General features: G+C 41.8%; 1 long non-coding RNA gene across 2 annotated transcripts in view; it reads left to right on the forward strand.

The window, feature by feature from the left end:
* The first annotated feature begins 3,942 nt into the window (after window positions 1-3,942).
* Window positions 3,943-20,491, forward strand: part of LOC108517873 (uncharacterized) — a 41,245-nt gene continuing 24,696 nt past the window's right edge. The window contains exons 1-3 of one of the 2 annotated variants that reach the window (XR_001882231.1): window positions 3,943-4,033; window positions 4,532-4,623; window positions 16,201-16,290. This is a non-coding gene — a long non-coding RNA (uncharacterized LOC108517873). Of the gene's footprint in view, window positions 4,034-4,531; window positions 4,624-16,200; window positions 16,291-20,491 lie in introns of those variants that run through there. The other variant, XR_001882232.1, reaches the window with a different exon arrangement.

Genomic DNA, 20,491 nt, shown 5'->3' on the forward strand with positions numbered 1-20,491 from the left:
CTCAAAGTGAAATCATAATATTCTGAAAGAATTTTGGATATAAACTAGGGTAAACTTGGATAACAAGAATCAGCCCTTGTTTGTGGCTGAAACAGAGATATGCTATTGTCACTGCTTGGGCTTCTAAAAAACTGAATTCCTGATAGATTGAAATTTGGCCCCCAGCTTGCTCTGTGATTTCTTTCAGAGTAGGCCCATGCAGCGGACAACCTTATTTATTTTCTTGCAAAACCTCTCATTTGACATTTCAGAGTTGGAAAGAATCTTACAGGTCATTTGTTCTTATCTTCACCCCTCCCAAATTCAACACTTGTGTCTCCTAAAAGACAAACTATGGTGACAAATAACTCACTAGTTTGTGATACATTAAAAATGCCTGGCACTGGTGTATGCAATGAGATTTGTACAGATAATTCATGGAGGAATGAAAAGATGCATCCAGTAGCCCGAGTGCCAGGGGCCAGCTCAAGGTGTAGGAGGTATTTACCAAAACTGGCTGGTTATATCCATGGCTTCACCATGACAGTTAGAGAGAATCAGAAGAATAAAATCACTTTCTTTTAGCTGAATTTCCTAGTTAAGCACGTGGATGTTGCTTGCTGCCATTTTTCTGTCACCCTTGTTTCTTGAAAGCGCCTATACAATTCATGCCACTTCTGAAATCTACACTTTGTAGTCATTATTTTAAAAATAACAGTATTTCCTTTCGTGTATGCACTGAGAGCTGAATAATTAATTTGTTTACTATTTAACACATGCCTATTATCTACAAGATACTCAAAAACAAATGAAGTCAAATACCTTAGTTGGCTTCCCATCTGTAAGAGATATATGAGGAAAGATACTACATTAAACTCTCTCTGAAGGGAATTTTGTCAATTGTTTCAAAAAATTATAAAAGTGTTAATACCTGGCCAGGTGTGGTAGCTCATGCCTGTAATCCTAGCACTGTGGGAGGGTGAGGCTGGAGGATTACTTGAGCCCAGGAGTTTGAGACCAGCTTGGGCAATATAGTGAGACCATGACCCTACCAAAAAAAAAAAAAAAAAAAATTAGCCCGGCATGATGGCACACACCTGTAGCCCCAGCTACTCGGGAGGCTGAGGCAGGAGGCCTGCTTGAGCCCAGGAAGCCAAAGTTGCAGTGAGCTGTGATTGCATTACAGGTTGAGTGGCAGAGTGAGACCCTGTCTCCAAAATAAAAACAAACAAACAAACAAACAAACATACTCTTTATTCTTCTAGCAATTCATCCTAAAAATATGGATTATAATAACAAAAACTGGAAATAATGAGCTGTCCAGGTAATTAACAGTAGCTTGCTCTAACAAATAATCCAAGACCTCAGTGACTTAACACAGTAACTGCTTATTTTTTTGCTCATGATACAGTTGGAGGTGGGTTGTTTGGCAGCCTTCCACTGGGTGGTTTAAGGATCCTAGCTCATTCTGTCTTGTAGTCCTACTCTCTTTTAGAACCCCAAATTCTTCCTCTAGATCCCCTGAATTCATCCAAGTGATGAATAAAGAGAAAGAGCAAACAGGAATGCCTGGGTAGGTAATGGGCTGGATATGGCTTGAATCATTCGGACCACATTCTTTGGCCAGAACCTGGTTATACGACCACAGCTACCTTTAAGGACAGTTATAATCCTTACAACCGGGAAGTATAACCCTTTGCTAAGACCAGGAAGAGGAGACAGGATTGGTGAGTATCTAGCTGATCTCCGGCATAGCCCCAGATTGGCTGAACACTTAGGCTATGATCCTGACTTAGTCAAAATAACATATCTGCAAATAAAAATCCTATCATGTTGGTACAAAAGCAATTGCGGTTTTTGCCATGGAAAGCAATGGCCAAAATTGCGATTACTTTTGCATTAACCTAATGGAAGCCATACATCAGTGCTTCTTCCTGAAAGGTGGGATGCTAAGGATCTTCCTTTTTCTATGCTGCGCTTTTTAATATTCCTGGGGTTGGGAGTAGGGTATGGATTGGGAGATGCTGATCAAAGGGTATAAAGTTTTACTTTGGTTGAATAAATTCTAGAGACCTATTGTATAGCATGATGACTCTAGATAACGATGCTTTGTATACTTGAAAATTGCTAAGAGATCTTAAATATTCTCACAACAAAAAAAAGCACGTGAAGTGATGGATATGTTAATTAGCTTGATTTAATCATTTCACAATGTATGATGTATATCAAAACATCATGTTGTATACCATAAATATATACAATTTGCATTTCTCAATTATATTTTAATTAAGCTGGAGAAAAAGTAACTTTACTTTAGAATAGGCCTCTCTAATAGAAATATAATGCAAATAACACAGGCAATTTTAATTTTGTTAATTTTCATTTTAATTTTAGCTTTTGATAATTTTATTGGTTACATGTTGAAATGATAATATTTGCGATATATTATGTCAAATAAAATGTGTTATTAAACATAATATCACTTGGTTCTTATATTTTTACAAGTGTAGCCTCAGAGAATGAGAAGCAGCCTGAGGTAGTAGACTCACTAACAGTCAGAAGGACATCCTCAGAGTAGGATGTCTCAGATGTGTGGGAGGCAGGAAAAACTCTATGAAGGAGGTGGCTTTGGGATTGGGCCTTGAAAGATTTTATCAGTACAGGCGTTCCCCCTTATCCGCGGTTTTGCTCTCTGCAGTTTCAGTTACCTGTGGTCAACCATGGTCTGAAAATATTAAATGGAAATTCAAGAAATAAACAACTCGCTAGTTTAAATTGTGTGCCATTCTGAGTTTCCTGAGGAACTCTCTTGCCATCCTGCTCCATCCCTTCGTCATCACAAAAAGAAAAAGGGTGAATACAGTACAATAAGATATTGTGGGCCGGATGCAGTGGCTCACGCTTGTAATCCCAGCACTTTGGGAGGCCGAGGCAGGCAGATCACTTGAGGTCAGGAGTTCAAGACCAGCCTGGCCAACATGGTGAAACCCCGGCTCTACTAAAAAATTAGCTGGATGTGGTGGCATGTGCCTGTAATCCCAGCTACTGGGGAGACTGAGGCAGGAGAATCGCTTGAACCTGGGAGGCGGAGATTGCAGTGAGCTGAGATCACACCACTGCACTCCAGCCTGGGCGACAGAGCGAGACTCCATAAAAAAAGAAACAAAAAAAGATATTTTGAGAGAAAGGGACCACAAGTATGTAACTTTTATTGTAGTATATTGTTATAATTATTCTCTTTCATTATTAGTTATCCTTGTTAATCTCTTATTGTGCCTAATTCATAAATTAAACTTTACCATAGGTATGTATGTACAGGAAAAAACATCACAGACATAGGGTTTGGTACTATTCGCGATATCAGGCATCCACTGGGGGTCTTGAAACGTATCCCCCTCAGATAAAGAGGGACTACTGTAATACTATTGATGACCGCAATATCGGCAACACCCACTGTTTATCACAAGCTTGCCACTCGTCGGTCACCCTGCTAACCGCCAGAGGTCGGTAGCGAGGCGGAGATGGACTTTCTGAATGCGGGAACAACAGCAGCAGCGGCAAAATCAGAGACCTGCACAAAGGACTATGTACACTTGTTAAGTATCTGGGGTGGAGTGGGAGGTAGGGGATAGGAACGATTAGGTGTTAAACTCTTACGAAGTAGAAGAAAAGGCAGGGGGCAAGTTGGAGTCAAGTTTAGAAGCATCTTAAATAGGAAGGGAAAAACTTTATATCTAGTTCCTTGAGAAAATGTGGTGATAACAAAACACTCCGGAAACGCTTTGTGATACGTGCTTTCCAGTGTCCAACACGCACTGACTCACTATGAGAGAGGTACTAATAGTCACGCGAGGTTTCACCACGGGGAAGCGTCCTGACACGTGCATGTTAGGCAATTTCAATGCCTTGTGAACGTCATAGAGTGGATTTACACAAACCTCGACGGCAGAGCCCACCACACCCCTGGGCTGTGTGGCATAGCCTGTTGCTCCTTGGCTGCAAACTGGAACAGGGTGATACTGTACTCAATACTGTAGGCAGATGTAACACAATGGTAAGTATTTGTGTATCTAAATATAGAAAAAGCACAGTAAAATACAGTAGCAAAGATTTAAAACAAATGGTACAATGGTAAGTGTATGGGGCACTTACCATGACTAGAGCCTGCAGGACTGGAGGTTGCTCTGGGTCCGTGACTGAGTGAGTGGTGGGTGAATGTGAAGGCCTGGGCGTGACTGTGCACTATTGTAAGCTTTAGAAACACTGCACACTTAGGCTACGCTTAGGTTACAAAATATCTTTTTCTTTCTTCAATAATAAATTAACCTTAACTTACTGTAACTTTTTTGCTTTATAGACTTTTTAGTTTGGACTCTTTTGCAATAACACTTAGCTTAAAACACAAATACATTGTATAACTGTACAAAAATATTTTTTCCTTATATTCTTATCCTACAAGCTTTTTTCTATTTTTAAATGTGCTTATATATTTATTTCCTTTTTATGTCACTGCCTTCCACTCCCACATCTTATCCCACTGGATGGTCTTCAGGGGCTAGAACACCCATGGAGCTGTCATCTCCTGTGGTAACAGTGGCTTCTTCTAGAATGCCTCCTAGAGGACCTGCCTGAGGCTGTTTACAGGTAACTTTTAAACCATAAGTAGAGCACACTCTAAAATAACAATCAAAAGGATAGTATAGTAAATGCATAAACTAATAACATAGTCTTGATTATCATCATCACATATCGTGTACTGTACATAATTGTATGCACTATACTTTTACATGACCAGCAGCACAGTAGGTTTGTTTACAGGAACATCACCACAAACATGTGAGTAATGCCTTGTGCTACAGCGGTACGACAGTTATGATATCACTAGCTGATAGGAATTTTTCAGCTCCATTATCATATTATAAGACCACCATCATATATGCAGTCCATCATTGACCAAAATATCATTATTATCTCTATTATCCCCATTTTACAGATGAGGAAACTGAGGTATAGAGAGTTTAGGAAGCTTCCCAATGTTAAACAATGTGTGACAAAGCCCAGATTTCAACTCCTGTATTTCTGGCTCCAAAATCTACCTCTTAATCACTCACAAAGACTGCACCATTCTGAACCAGAGACCTGGATTCTCATCCTAGGCTCTGCACTCACTCGCTGGGAGACTTGAAGTCCTTCTCTGAGTCTCTGGTACTCTCAGCTTCCTCCTCCATGAAAATGGTTCACACCTTGTGGATCTTAAGGTGTCACTGTGTGGATGGAATGACACTGGGCACAGAAATCATGAGTTACACTGCCTGGCACAGAGCAGATGATGCCCATAAAAGCTGGTTACCCCCCAAAATGCCATCGGAAGTCATTTTGGGCCTTTAAGTGGGGCAATGAGATGACTGGACTTATACTTTTACATGCATGTTGGAAATACTCATCTTCCCTGATTAATCTGCCAGAGATTGATTGCAGCTGGGAGAGATGTGTTACAAAGATGTTGCAAGAATACAGAGAAGAGGCAGTGAGGGTCTGAGCAGAGACAGAGGCAGGGAGAAAGCAATGGTATTATTGAATCGAAGATTTTAGAGCAAAACAGGCACTATGGGCCGTATAGTACAAACTGTCCTCATTTTGTAGAACAAAGGGGCCCCTACCCAGACTTAAAGGACTTGTCCAAGGAGAAGCTGTGGGACTAGTCCAGGGCTTCTAATTTCCTGATTCACTGATTTTTCCTTAATTCAGCCAGTGCTGATGTCTCACTAGAGTTTTCAACTCTTAATAAAAATAGCAAAGTATATCTATTTTATGTAAATCATATACTTTCTACTCTTCAATAGCTTTCGATTTTGCCAATGACAATTCTCCTCCACCGCCAAAGGAAGGTAGCACACTGGAGTTAGAATTATCCTACACTACAGATAGGTAAACTGAGGCATGGAAGATGATTCTAATTTCTGGCTCAAATTCTCTCATCTTTACTTCTACATTAATTCTTTAAATTTTGTTTTTTAAGTGTTATCACAATGTTGATACAAGAATGGTATTCACGGAATTTCATCCTGAACAAAATTTCATAGGGGCAGAGAGGCTTTAAAAACGTACCTTCATTTAGAAAGGTTAATAGTTGGGGTTTACTTGAAATTATGTCCAAAGAAAGACTTTGATCACAGGATACTGTGATCAGTGGGAAATTGTATGTTTGTAGTTATTCTGTTTTAATTATGGTGAATGAAAGTATATCTTGCTTAGAAAGTATGCTGAGATGCTATCTCTTTCTGTTCCTTCCAGAGGAAAGAAATCAAATCGTATGTTTATAGAATTTGTTTTCTTGTCTGTGGCCAATTGCTAAATCCTACCACAGGGGAGCGCAGGAAATGTTAGGCGTTTTTCATAAAATGGACACTAGGTGGCGCCGCTCTGCTAGTTTTCTTCATGTCTGCTTTTAATTTCGTCTTTTTATTCCTTTGTTTAGTAGTAATTGAAATGGTTAGCTTTAGCGATATAAAATGTATTTTTATTTTCCCATGCTTTTCTTAATATGTCTGGGTCTGTCATTTTGGCTTTATAAAAGCACGCTAAGAGAAGTAGAACCAGTTATTTATGTTAATATGTTTTCTTTACATTACATAAATTAGTTGTATTTTCTTTCACAGTATTTTTCCGGAATTCAAATATAAGTCTAGATTGAGTTTTCCATTTTGGTCTGTCATTGTCTCTTATTCTTTAGAGTTTTATTGGAAATTACATATTAGTTTGATTTTAAAAGAGGAGACATAATTCTGAATCGTATCAGAACAGCAAAATCTAACAAAACTTAAAAGCGGGAGAGAAAATAGGCATCAATAAAGGAGCTGGGAATGGATTCTCCTATTTAAATTTGCATAAGGAGGAGTTTCTCCCAGCCTTATTAATTATTTAGTGAACTAGTTGTGTGTCTGTGAGTTATGCCCCTCTCTGGAGTTTGGATTCCTAATTATAAAAATGAGGCGGTTCCTCTAAATGTTCTCAAAGATCTCTTTGCAATCTGAAAAGTAGTGAGATTATGAGTATATTAACAAACTGATGCCCCCTGCCTGTTCCAAACACAATTCTTGAACATATATGCATAAACTGTGACTTTTCAAAAAAAATCTAGATAATTCTCAGCGGCACAAAATATGCAGTTATGAGCCCCAGCCAACTTTTCAATCCATGTTACTCGACTGACATTCTTGTGAGAATGAAGTCTGAACACGGAGGAATAAGTTGCCTGCCCTGGCAGAATCGTGTCCCTGGAGCAGAACTTGCTGGCTCCATCCCCTACTAGCTGGGAGACACTGACCTGTCAATTAGCAACAGGCAGTGAGCTCCACAGCAGACCCCATGAGGAAGATGTGGAGAAGAAAAAGGCCAGGCCCTGTACCTCAAAATCTGTGAGGGGCACAAATTGTCCTGTCTTGGGAGGTTAGTAATACTGGGGAATACGTGCCAAATGATAGCAGATCTGTGTTCCTGACCTAACCCCTGCCCAAACCATTGCCCACAGCTGTGATCCTGAGAAGCGGTGCTAAGCCATCACTGGGCACTGGCTGGGTCTGGGTGGAAATCATCGAATTAGGGCAGAGAAGACCAGACGAAGGCTGGAGAGAGATATTCATACAATTGCTTAACATTCTTTGCCAACTGGTAGCAAATGTTAGACATCATGATCAAAGGTGTTATGTTTTCTGTCGAATAAAAGAAAGTGGCAAAGCTGTAAATACATCAGGTTCACATAGATGTTCACTAGCCTGGAAGCAAATAATATGAAGTCTGCAAGGCAGTAAAAGTCCTCAAGACATGCCCTCCTTGATGAAGTCCACTGGAGCTGGTAAAACGTCGAATGTGAGCTCATCAAACCAAACGGTGCATATGGAACCCTTTTAAATGCCTGTGTTGGCGACACAGGGCTCTTTCTAACCTCTTATAAAATAGAAACAGTTGCACACTTTAGTGCATGGTACATGGACTGATCACCAAGACTAAATGAGTTGCTGAAAACCGTGAAGACTGTTAATGTTACAAAAACAGTACACACTTGGAATAATTTTGTCCCTACTGTCATATGGGCTGAACCTGGTAAAAATGTGGTGGGCCTTTCAGAGCCCCAGTGCACTTCCTGGTGATGTGGCCAGCAGAGCCCCGCCTCTTCTGGGCTAGGGTTGTGTGTGGGCTTTGGGGAAGCAGGAGATTGGAAGTGAGTGATATAGAATCTGAGTTTGGAAGCTGAGGCACTGAAATGAGGGAAAGGGTGGGGGATGCACCAGCAGCCACTGAGGTGCGAAAGCTTATGAACCAAATCTTTGGGTTTTTTTTTTTCTTTGAGATGGAGTTTCGCTCACCGCCCGGGTTCAAGCGATTCTCCTGCCTCAGCCTCTGGAGTAGCTGGGATTACAGGCATGCCCCACCACGCCCGGCTAATTTTGTATTTTTAGTAGAGACGGGTTTCTCCTTGTTGGTCAGGCTGGTCTTGAACTCCCGACCTTAGGTGATCTGCATGCCTCGGCCTCCCAGAGTGATGGGATTATAGGCGTGAGCCACCGTACCCGGCCCAAATCTTTGTAAATCAAGAACAGTTCATGCCGATTCAAGATGGTGGCAGCAGTGGCAGTGAACAAAGATGTGAGACTCCTTAGCAGAGAGCTGGCCTTCCTTCCTGATTGATCTCAAACCAGTGATTCCCAAAGGGTGTTCCTGGGCACTCTAGCACTGAGGGATGTTAATGGATGAGGAGAATAAATGTTTTTTCAAATTCATTTGGAAAATGTGGGATTAAAAAAAGTCAAACACATTTATTTGCTTCCAGGAACCTTTAATATGCTACCACATGTTACTTTTTACTCCTTTTTTAAAGGAGTATTTATGGTGTCGGGTTTCCTAAACTTTTTGAGTTTGGAAACTTAAAAAAAAATCATTGAGTATCTCGTGACAAGTGTTCTGAGAAATACCTCCTGGAAAATAATATCCTAATGCGTCCTAATTTATTTTGGATTAAATTCTATTTTAGCATTATCAGTATAAAATTTTCAGGATAAAATAATTGACAGAAAAGTGAAGGATTTATTAAACGAACTTATTTGGTGACATGCAAGCAAAGCCAGAAGGATTATTTTGATTCTTTTGTTTGAATCAGTTGTGAGCATAGACACACTCCTAAAAAAGGCACTGGCCCCATATTTAGATTATTTTCTCTCACTCAGCTACACAAAGTTGCCTCTGCACTCCACACAATTGGGCCTGGCCTAAATGCTGCCACTGCCTTGGAGCCTGGTGTCAGTTTGGTTGTCAGTCAAAGCAGATCTTCTGCTATGATGAGAAGAAGAATAAATACAGTTCCTGATTTCCAAGTCAAAGACGGTGCAAATTGATATTACACAGTAAAATGCAATGAGATTAAATCAATAACATCTGCAATAAGGCATAATGAAGGTAAAATTATATCTCTGGCTTCCTGAACAGCTGTGAATCTATTTTTAATGATCCTCATTTTTGGCAGTCAGCTAACAACTTCTAAAACGTCCTAGAAATTGGATTGTTAAGCAGATGAGCACGGCAGTGGCTCAGAATGTCATTAATTTCAGCTGCCTTATCCATCTGCATGGGTGAGACAGAGGCATCGAGAACTTACCACTCACCCACCTACCAAGCACCCCACTCCCAGCCTTGAGTAGCCCCCGCAAATGCTGAAGACAGCAAGGCAGGGCAGCTGCGGGCAGGGGAGCTCCCTGGAGAACGACAGACTGTTGAATTAAGGACAGAAAGGAAAAGTTCTCGCCTTTGTAATGCCAATTACAGTACATAATTGGCTTGCACGTCTCCATTGTGCTATAGAACCTCATAACCACTGCAGAGAACTAGATGCTGTAATGATCCCTCAGTTTATCAGCGGGGCACTGAGGGGCCTTGAGATTGCTCCGCCCAGGACTTGGTTAAGGTCACACTGCCAGCAAGTGCAGGAGCCAGGACCCAACACAACTCTTATTCCAAAGCCAGGACCATTTCCGTGGCTCTGCCAGTCTTCTGCTTATTTGAATAGTAGCCATGGTAAAGGCACCATGAAAAATTTGATATTGAGGAAATGTGAACACACAGGATCAGCCATGTTCTTCTTAGCTGCCTGGCACCTTTGCACTTGGCTGCAGCTTTTACTACAAGCTGTGCCTGGGAAACAGGCATCGATCTCTTTGGTTGATCGTTTTGAGGTTGCTTTCCTTCTCTGGGCTGGCAGGGATGGGGGTGGGAGGTGGCGTCCCATGCTCTGCACATGGCTGTGTTTTCTGCATCCCACGGACAAATTCTCAGATCCCAAGTCAAGCTTATAGGCTCAGGGGCTCAGGAGGCTCCAGGCTCAATGGTGTTCCAGAAGGCTTCACCTGAGGGTGGAAATTCACCTTCAGACCCCTTCCCTGCCTGTGTGAGAGCTGAGAGAGGGAGATGAATTCCTTACGCTCTCCCCTGTGCTGGGAAGCAGTGGTGCTGAGAGAGATCTTTGTGTCGAAGATGGAGCTGCAGCTAAGATGACCAGCCTAGTTTATGGGCTTATTCCACCGCCTGGCTTGCTTTTGACGGTGGAGCTGCTCTTTTGCTGCCTGAGGTATGCGACAATCAAGAATTTGATGGTGCAGAGGGTGAGGCTGTGACATGTGTTTGGATTGGAGCAGAGTCTGGTTCCAGGAGAGTCATCCTATGACAAATGGGACCTGAATGGTTGAGTAAAACAATATAAATGGATACTTCCTTCCACAAGGAAGCCTCCCAGTGGCCTTCCTGATTTGATGGCGGGAATGCTGTTAAGAGAGGTGGAAACAGCAGAGGGAACTGGGAGGTCTGTTATAATGGAACAATATAATCAAATGCTAATGGGTAAAACAATGCCTGATGTGCTCAAAAACTAAGGCTGGCATCTGAAGACGTGAGGGAAATTGGAGGGATTAAGGTCCATGTGAAGGTGAACAAATCATGCTCAGAAAGAGAAGGCAGGAGGGGCCCAGGGAGAAGAGGGAGAGCAGATTGCCAGGCCCAGGAGGACTTAGTGGGCTGACTGCAGGGGCCAGGGGGCAGTGCAGCAAATGAGAGGGACCCTGGCAGCGGACCCTCGCAGCTGTGTCAGGACCTGCTTCTCATGCCAGGGGAGCAGTGTATCTCCCAACGTGCAGGGAACAGACACCTTTCTTCTGGTTCCTCTCTCCCCAGTGGTTCCCTAGCACCAGCTCTTCCTCCATATATTAACCAAGGATTCAAACATGTTGTTTTGCTTTTCAAGAAGCTGTTGTCCAGCAGCATTTAACTTACATGCGGAAGGCCACATGCTGGTCTTAATGAGTTAGCTGGGGGTGGGGACAGCCTTTCATTGTACGAGGAGCTACTTGTCGGTCAGTGATGAAAAACCTTATTTCTTCACTGTTCATTGACAAGGGCTTAATTCAGGGTTGGCAAATAGGTTTTGTTTCCCGTGTCGACTTTATTGATTCACTATGTTCAGAAGGATTCTGAGGCCAGGTCCAGGTTCATTCAGTTAGTGAGGTCCGCCCTGGATGAGAGGCAGAGAAGATAAGAAGTCACAGCCATGCTCCTACTGCACCTAATGAGGTGTTTGCACTTTAAGTGGAGCTGGCTGAAGCCTCAAAAACCAAGGGAACGTCACGCTCTCATTTGGGAGAGGAGACAGAAGGAGGAGCACTTCCTGCTCCAAAGTGCAAAACACATAATTATTTCAGGCTTTGGAAGTATCAGAAATCAAATTCACTGCTAATGAGGCTGTTTGGAAGAATCAAGACTCCAGAGAATGGTTTAGTAGAAACCAGAGGGCCAAGCTAAGTTGTCCGGTAACCTGACTTAGAGTTAAGGATCAGGAAATTGGGCTACTACCTATCAGACAGGAGGAGCGAGCTGGGTCCTCTGCTCCTTCCCATTTTGAATAGCGAAGCAAGAGCAAGTCCAAAGAGACAAGGGGGATGAAGATATGTATGTATACACACATATATGTGACTCATACTTATGTGTGTGCATAGATATACACACATGCAGATCATATGCATCTCACTTGAGTATGGCTGGCTAACATGGCCAACGTGGAGGAAATCATATGCAATCTCACTTGGGGTTATAGAACACATGCCCGTGCAGATCATATGTATCATCACTTGGGTAATAGACACACACACGTGGGCAATCAATAATGCCATTCTCCGAGTATAAGGACAACACCACACGGTGCAGATCAATATGCATTCGAGTATAGACACACACACATGCCAAGATCAATAATGGCATCTCACTTGGGTATAGAACACACACGTGCAGATCATATGCCAATCTCACTTGGGTATAGAACCTCATACAGAATCACATGCGTCCCTCACTTGGGTATAAAGACACCAACACACGTGCCAGATCATATGCATCTCGAGTTATAGAACACACGTGCAGATCAAATTATGGCCATCTCGAGGTATAGACCACAACACGTGTAGATCATAATGCCTCCTCGAGTATAGACAACACACGTTGCAGATCAATATGCATCTTGAGTATAGACCACACACGTGTTACATCATAATGCCCTCGAGTATAGACCACACACGTGGGCAGATCATGGTACACCACACTTGAGTATAAATACATGTGCAGATCATATGCATGTCACTTGAGTACAGACACATGCACGTGCGGATCATATGCATCTCACTTGAGTGTGGATACACACACGCAGATCATATACATTACACTTGCTTCATCTATATTACATATGGAGGAGAACAACTTAAGGAATGAAGAGCCAGAGGCCCTATTCCCTTGCTGGTCTGCATCAGATAGTCACCTTTTCTAACTAATTAGAAGCAAATGACTAAAGGCAGCCAACTAAAACTCAAAATTAGAGGGCAGTCACCTGTGGGTTAGATACCTGAAAACTGACCTCATGATCAGCTGTGACTCCCTGGGACTGTGGAGTGTGAACCACAGAGTTAGAGAAGCAATTTGTCCTTTGGCTATGAGCAGATCAAAACCTATGATGTTGGTGGTGTCTGGAAACCTTCACTGTGAGTTCAGATTAGTTCTGGGAGGACTTGCAGGGCTTACGTACATTAAAAAGCAGAGCTTAACAGTATTTTAAACAAGATGGTATCACCATTCAGAGGTAATTCTACATGTTAATATCTTTCTCCATACTAGCTTTCATTTTACTGGTAGGGTATGGGATGCTAATTATCAACGGGGTTTTGTTTTCAAAAGGAAAAGTCACACCAAATGTCTACATTGGATAATTTCCCGTAAATGAACATCAAATGACTGATGTTGAATTTACTCACCTATTAGAGAAGCACATATATATATTATGTCACAGTTTGGTTTTATAAAAATATTTTAATAACTCCATTTTAATATAACTGATTTTCTTTGTAATCTCATGTATGTTATTTTATACACTAAAAACATGGGCCTGAGAAGAAAGTCTCTGAATAGAAAGAGCCCCCCTGTCATATGAGTAGGCCTGGGGTATAGTACTTGCTAAACAACTTTGATCAATCCTCCTTTTAATGTATTTATTTTGGGCAATTTAGAAAATTGAGATGAAATTCACATAATCTAAAATTTACCATCTCAAAGTGTACAGTCACTGGATTTTAGTATATTAACGAGATTTTATAACCATCACTACTATCTAAATCTTGGACACTTCATTACCCCAAAGAGAAACTCCATCCCTGTTAGCATCACTCCCCACTCCCCCTGCCCTAGCCACTGGCAACAACTAATTTGCTTCCTGTCTCTATGGATTTGTCTATTCTAGACAGTTCTTATCAATGGAACCAGATAGTATGTAGCCTTTTCTGTTTGGCTACTTTCACCTAGAATGGTATCTTCAAGATTCACTTCTATTGGAGCATATGTCAGAACTTCATTCCTTTCTATGGCAGAATAATATTCCATTGTATGGATGTACCACATGTGGTTTATTGTTGACCCATTCAGACCAAGTTCTTTTTCAGCCTTAGGTTCTACACTTGCAAAATGAAGAGATTAGGGAAGATGATGCCTAAGAATTGTCCCAGCTTTCAAACCATGTTTGTGCACCCTCCTTTTAGCCACTGCTGCATTGTTTTGCATAAATCTCTGCTTTGACTCAGTTCTAACTGACCTGTTTTCAAAGATTAGCCTATCCAATTCCTCAGCACGTGTTTTTCAGTTCTATCCATTTATATGTACCCCCAAAATTTAAAAACCAGTTTGGAGATCCTACCTAACTGAGGCCTTTTGGGTAGATGTCTTTAATGAAATATTCCCCTTCTTCAATTATCTTTACAACATTACAGCAACCATTCAAACTATAATGAGCTGGGCCCATGCATAGGAGGCTGAATTTTTTTTCAATTACAACCAACAGAAAACTTCTTTTTAAATATCTGTGGCGTTTTGGATGCCCCCCGGGAACAATTCAAGGTCTCTTCCAACGTTCCCACACTGCCATTCTCAATGCTGAATTCCAAAAAAGAATTTTCATCTGTCACTTTAAAATTTCAGCAAATCCCAACAGCTTATTTCCACTAAGCCTGTAAAGGATCAGAAAGATAAAGGAGGAAAGGGCTCATGGAGATAAGGAACTAGCAATAAATCCTCCAACGGTGTGACCACAAAGCATTGTTCAAAGAGTTCACTTGAGTATCTGCGCCCGCTTCTTAACGCATTGCCTTCACTCTTGTCTTTATTAGATTACGGAATAGCACATAGAAACAACATTCAGAAATAACACAAGGCTTCTTAGGCAGTACAACAAATACATATTTAATATGAGAAAAGAAATTGTAAATTATGTACAATGTTATTGGATTTTATGCTCTCTCTCATTCCCCCAATGCATACATTTAAAAAGGAATCGCCCGTTTCATCCCCTCACCGTTCTCTGACATCAAGTAAGCCCTGTTTCGCTTTCAGCCTGTTCCTTTGTTGCATAACCACATTCTCAATCCATTCTTTCATTTCCTCCCAAGTGCTTTCCATCACACCGTGGCCTCTGAACCTCACGTTTGAGACACCTCATTACACCCACCGGCACGTGGTGCTGAAGCGTTTACTGTGCTCAGCTCAGGATATTCTTTGCTTGCAAATGCTTTAGGTTCTTTGGGAGATAAACCAAGAAATCTGCAAATTCATACCTAATCTGTCATAGTCCTGTCACCCGATTCAATCCTCTCTAAACAAAATCCTTTTGGTGAAAGGAAGACAATACCCCCGTTTCATAAATAATTTTTTCCACCAACCTTAATCTGCTGTCTATGAATATTAATGAGTCTCATCGATTCATGTCTCCATTTTATGTCCTATATTAGACACCTTCCCAGAAAGCTAGCTGTCAAGGTTGCATAGGAACCTATTTCACTTTCACATTAAATTAGCAAAATGAAAAAGGGCGACTTCTTTGGCTTGTAGGTTTCAAGAGATACCCCTTTAGCCCTACACTCTGATTTTTGTTTTTTATATTGTTTTAAATTACAGGCTGATCTGTGCAGGAAAGAGTTAGGTCACTTCTTTTTTGTTTGTTCCAGGCAAGAGTTGACTGGTAATTGGTGACCTGATACCATGGAAAATTTTCAGAGACCTACAACATATGCTTCTGTGTTTTTCTCTTACCACTAATTGTGACTTCTTTGCTTGCCTTTTTTTCTTTTTCTTTTCTTTTTTTCTTGTTTGGTGCCTTCCTTGTTGGATCTATGTCTGAATTCCTATGAGATTCTGCTTCTTTTGGCTATTCCTGCCTTTAAATATTTTTCCAGGGGACAGCAGATTAAATAGGATTGGTTCCAGGACTGCCACTGGTGGATAGGGAATCTTTGTGAAAATTAGAGAAGTGGTCTTCTGACAAACTCATTAGACAATGGCTTTATGACATTTCCTCTAAGGGGACATATTAGCAAAAGGAGCCCCTCTCTGAGTGGACATAGCTGTGTACAGGATCCAGGTTCTGTTGGGGGGTGGGGACTGCATTTTAACACCCACTCCCTATCGACGGGGTGCCCTGGTTCATTTCTCTCATTAAATCTTTCACACGTCTCTCTTAGCTTATTTCTTAGACCCAAGATATTTCTGGGACACTAGAGGCCTACCCTTTATGCTTAGTTCTCTTCCAATTGCAATTCACTTTTTTTTTCTTTCTTCTTTTTCACAGCATTCATGTTTAACCCCTTGTTTATCTGCCAGGTTTTACTGAAGAAACTTCACCTTTACAGCATTGAGCAATGTGACTAGGAATTCCGGTGGCATCCTTGGATTCTTTCGTTTATTTGGTTGGTTGAGCTTTTTAATACATGCTTTCACATGTTTCACAAAGACTTGTTTGCCCATAGCATTCTGTGTTGCTTAAATGACAAACATGGCTAGTTGCCAGAGGGGGCCATGTTATTTGAGGGGGATCCTGGAAGCCTGCTCTGGTTCTATATATACTCCTCCCTTGCTTTCCACACATGCCTGAAATTCCATCTTAAAGTCATATTCTTTTTGATTAAGTAAATGTACTATAACACACTTAGAAATAACAAAGTACACTGTATCAGTCATTAACACTTTAGTGAAAACTAGATTATAAAATCCGATTCCAGGGACAGCTATGAGAAAGAAGGAAGGGTTTGGGGCATATAGAGAACTTACTCATTGGAGGGTAGGCCTGGTTAGGTAGGCATAATACAATTTGAGTACATTGGGCATTTGGGAGATCTCTCAAAGAACCAGGAACATGGAAGGCAAACTTTCCCTTGCCAAGTTTTTGTCTACAGCAATCCCAGAGTAGGGCTTGGTATCAACTGTTCAACAGTATTGGTGTTTTCCAAACCAACTAAAGGTGGGACTTTTTTTTTTTTTAACTTACTGGGACAGCTGAGAATTTGAATTTCTGCTTTAGAATGAAGCCAGTCACTCCCTGTTTTGTCCTATCTGGTATAAACATTAAACTTTCTCAAAGGCCCAGGATTGATGTTAGCAGGACAGCATATACACATCCAAGGAATTAATTTCTCACATGAACATGGATGTCTGTGGAAAGATCTTTGGGTCATAGATCACAAATGCAAGGAATATTGAAGAAATCAGGGTCCTTAAAGATCATCATTAGTCCAGTCTAAACGTGGGCTGCACACACATTTAAGAGCACAAAGCCATGAGTTACATACAAATAAACATGAAACATCTTCCTGAAGTGTCAATTTTACTAGACAATTACAAACTTAAAATGTGAGTCTTAAAACAAGCATGACTATATTGTGGAATTGAGTGCAGCAGTCACAAGAACTTGAACAAGCTCCGAGGGAAATGAATACATGATTACAGAAGACAGAGCTTAAAGGGATCTTAGAAATCATCTAGGCCTGCACACTGAGGCCTGATCATGCATCAGAATCACCTGCAGAATTTCAAACAAAACTCCAAAACAAGATTGAAGCTGGACTCCTTTCCAAATGGGTTCTGGTACGTTGACATTTTTCCAAAGCCTTGGAGTTGATTTGAAGGTACAGTCAGGGCTGAGAGCCACCAAATTCTAGCCCAGCTGAGGCTCAGAGAGGTAAAGTGACCCCAAAACATACAACAAAAATTTGCATTTGGTGTTTTTATCTATTGCTCTATGTATGATATTCTTCTCAACAGGATCAGTTGTATAATTTGTGGGACCCAGTGCAAAATGAAAATGCAGAACCCCTGTACGTGGATTACTATGAATCTCAAGACAGCAACAGCAAAACATTAAGCGCAGAGCCTTTGTATGTATGGATCCCAGTGTGAAGTCGATCCTGCTTCTCTAAAAGACTGAACAGCGAGCATGTTCAGGGCAGCAGCCACCTTGAGAGCACAGCTGGAGCAGGTCCACAGGGCAGAGAGGAGCCTGCCTTCCTCTCCATGTCTTAGTTTATGGGACTAGTTAACATGCTCACATGCACACAAACACATATGCACAAACGTGCACACACACACACACACCTGGACAGGTAGTTCAAAGAACCCTCTGACAGAAGTGTTCAGCAGAATGAAATCAAATTTTTTTAAATATGAAAGCATATTTCCTTGTTTATCTAAGTCAGGAATGAAACTGTCATCTTTTGAGTGTAACCTATGTTCAATGGGTTTAAAATTCTAGTTTATACTTTCAAAATTCTAGTTTATACTTTCTCCCCAAACCACAGCCCCACTCCCCATCCCTGCGTCATCTCCCATACTTTTAAATCTTTATCTGGAATTGTAGACTCAGAAGACTGAAAAGCATTTTGTCATATTTTGAGCCAAACTTCCCTCTCTAAAATAAATATCTGTGGTGTTGGGGGGTGGCCAGAACTACCCACCCACACACACAGAATGGAAACCCAGCAGAGCCGATAAGGACTCCAGACCTGAGAGTAAACCTCACCCTAAGGAGGCCATCCTTTCCGGAGAAGGAGGATGTGCACTTCTGGGCCTGGAGAAAGACCTCTGTGAGGGCCGGGAGGGAAGGCACACGGTGGGCCTGGGGTCAGTGCAGGGAGGCAGAGGGCCATGGCCAGGGTATTGGAGGAAGGAGGAGACATTCATTGCATTCTCTTGAGATTGAGCAGGGAGCAAGATACTGAGAGCTAACGAGTCCAGAGGAGGGTGGGGGACACCAGGGAATTCAGAGTAGAGAACGAAATTTTCATTACATCACCACTGGATTAACACACAAGCCTTCCTCTCTCCCAGGATTTCTTCTTGGAGCTGGCTACTATGAAATATTTGGGTCCAGAGATGCAGGGAAGCCCTAGAGGAAAGAAGGTGATTTCTGGGAATTTGCATCCAGCCCTGCAGACACAGCAGCCAGTGACCATCACCTACAGGACTGCAGATGCTTTCTCAAAACCCTGGAAATCATGAGGCATCTGGTCCTGAAGGTGAGGCCAGTCTGCTCAGGTGCAGAGAGATCCAGTGTGGTCCGTTCTGTGAGGACCAATGCTTACCTGGCCAGTCTTCTTGATGCCAGAACCTTGTCTGTACTAGTGTTCCTTTGGCTGGCCCCTAACAATATCTAAGTCTGTCTCTCAACCCAGAACTTCATAAAAGTAACAAAGGATTCACTGAGATTCAGAAAAGGCACATGCTGGAAAACAGTACAAACAGTTTCCTAAATAAATAACTATAGACCATGCATGTGGATAGGTAGGCGATGATGCAAAACAAACCACAGATCCCACAGGAGCTTCTTGGTGCAGTGGTCAAGGCAGACTTTCAGGTCAGACAGACAAGAGTTCTGTTCCCACCTCTGTGTGATCTTGGGCAAAAAACTTAGCCTCTCTTAGACTTTCTTTTTCACTACAAAGTTGCCTTGAATACGTATTTCACAGACTTGCCTTGTGGGTTAAATGAAATGGTATAGATGAGGGCTGAATACTGAATGTAGCATGAATGTTGTAGGTATTCAGCAATAATCACTATTAGCCACAAATCCTTTTCTTCTTTCTGTCCCCACTCTGGGGATGAAGGAAAACCTTAGCCAAGAGGATGTTTCTGGCCGGGTCCTCTTCCAAACATTTAGCACTTTTTGTCCTAATTCTGTGGAGTTGGCTGGTCTCTATGCCACACGGGTACTCTTTCACAAAAGGCCTAACAGGCTGGGCATCTCTCCATAACAGGGCCTATATATTAATCGAAAGACAAACTTCTTAGCCTCTGTCTCCTGCTGTTTTCAAATGTCACACTTTGAACATGAGTCAAGATGAATAGTCGTAATTTGCTTCCCGATCAATTTGGGCATTGCTGGAAGATGAGACTATTCTTTCTATTTCTTCTGTGTGTCCAGAGAAGTGGCCCCAGAACTGTGTCTCTCTGGGCTACCTTCTAGCAGCCGGAGGGAGGGCTCGTCCAGACCAGAACTTCTCAGGGGACCCAAGCCCTTCAAGAACATGTCTTTGAGCATTGTGTTGCAAATAAGAAAAGTAAGGACAATGAAACAAGATTTTGTTCAATAAAGCTTTTAATGGAAAGGACTATCCTTTATCCTTTATGCTGAGATTGTGACTTGTTTATGTTTTTGGTATACAGTTATGCTTTTTTGGTATAAAACAATGGAGAGAGTAGATAGGAGTGATTATTTGTAATGCCCTGGCTTGGCAAAATGAAAGGTAGGCAAACTCATGTTACTCTCCTCACCATCACCAACCACCATCCAATTACAAATTTTTTTTAAAAAATCTAGCCAGATGCAGTTGCTCATGCCTGTAATCCCAGCACTTTGGGAGGCCGAGGAGGGTGGATCACTTGAGGTCAGGAGTCCAAGACCAGCTCGGCCAACATGGTGAAACCCCACCTCTACCTAAAAATATGCTAATTAGCCGGGCATGGTGGTGCATCCCTGTAGTCCCAGCTACTCCGGAGGCTGAGGTAGGAGAATCGTTTGAACCTGGGAGGTGGAGGTTGCAGTGAGCTGAGACCATGCCACTGCACTCCAGCCTGGGCAACAGAATGAGACGTTGTCTCGATATTTTTTTTTTTTTTTTTT

Source organism: Rhinopithecus bieti, unplaced genomic scaffold (assembly GCF_001698545.2).
Source record: "Rhinopithecus bieti isolate Rb0 unplaced genomic scaffold, ASM169854v2 scaffold_40559, whole genome shotgun sequence".
In the NCBI taxonomy this organism is placed as follows: domain Eukaryota; kingdom Metazoa; phylum Chordata; class Mammalia; order Primates; family Cercopithecidae; genus Rhinopithecus; species Rhinopithecus bieti.